Here is a 1494-nt window from a genome sequence, read left to right as displayed (position 1 = left end):
AAAGAAGATCATTTTTAAGAGCTCTCCATATAATTCTAATGCACAGTCAGAAATAACTTGAATTTCTGAATTCTCCTTCCTGTGTTCACAGAGCCAAATGGTAATTATCACCCTGAGGACTCTCTCAGGAGAGTCATATTCTTAACTTCGTTCACCTATAGAAATGGAAAAAAAAAAAAACCCATTAGCTATCTGCTTTGGGTTTTTAATAAAATAGAAGAAAGAATAATACTAATGAAAATATGTCAGGAAGTAATCAATTTTAGCCAGTTGACATGGAGTTTAAATCAAAGTGAAACAGAATTTTTTTTAAGTTTGAAAGAAGGTAATAAAAGTATAAGCATATTAACAGAAATATAAAGTTAACCAAAGGCAGTAAAAAACAGAATTTTGGAAACAGAAAATAAAATCAAAAATTTTGAACCCAATTTGAGAAAACTTTCTATGCTACAAAGATTACATGAAAGTAATAAAAAACATGTAAAAGGACAAAGTGATAGAGTATATATCATTTAGGATCAACATCTTGCATTTAAAAAAGAATAGAAGGAAACAAAATTGAAAAATAATTAAGTATAAAATTAATGAAATGTTCTGATTGAAAAGAGAACTGGTTTTTACCCCAGGCCAAAAACAAAAACATTCCAAAATAACAAAATATTTTAAAATTTAATATCAAATGTTTTAAACATCTAAACAGATAAAACAATAGGTCATCTATAACTTAATATTGTTATTTAGCTAATTTCAAGAGTTTCCATAACACTAAATATCAGAATTAAATGATTTGAATAATTTAATGCATGTTAAAAAGTAGAAGTCACAGGAAAAATATTTTCAAGTATACAAGAATGAAGAAATGAAACACTCATTAATGTTTTGAAAAAATTTCTTCAGAATATATTCTAGTTACACTAAGGGGCAAAATATGCATAACATTTAAAAAAATGCAATACAACAATCACTTAAGTAAAGAAGTAAGACTGAATAATTACTATAAGACAATTAAAATCTCAAGTTCAAATGCTTAAAAAATTTTAAACATCAACATTTCATAATATTTGTGGAAATCTATAATTTTTGATTAAATTTATAAAAATTTATAAATGAGTATAGGAGGCAAAGAGAATTAAAAAAATTTACAATCTTATAAAAACAAGTCACATTTTCTTTCCTGCTTTGATTTTTTTAAAAGAAATATTTCAGTTGACTTTAGAGACTTAAAGATAAAGACTCAGAGAGAATTTTACTAAAAGACAAAAACAAAGAAAACATCAATCATATCATAAAAGACCACAAGGAAACTAGAAAAATTTTTACAAAACAAAGAATTCTATTAAGATCACAGAAAAACAAACCTCACCAATAATAATGAATATAAATTATTTAATCTCTTTTTAATAAAGGACAAGGCAATTTGTTTGATAAACAACTATATTCTGCCTACAAGAGATATATGGAAACCAAAGTGAGACATAAAGTTGATAGTTCAAA

The sequence above is a fragment of the Bubalus kerabau genome, chromosome 9, assembly GCF_029407905.1.
Source record: "Bubalus kerabau isolate K-KA32 ecotype Philippines breed swamp buffalo chromosome 9, PCC_UOA_SB_1v2, whole genome shotgun sequence".
Taxonomy (NCBI): domain Eukaryota; kingdom Metazoa; phylum Chordata; class Mammalia; order Artiodactyla; family Bovidae; genus Bubalus; species Bubalus kerabau.
Note: the sequence above shows the minus strand (reverse complement) of the source record.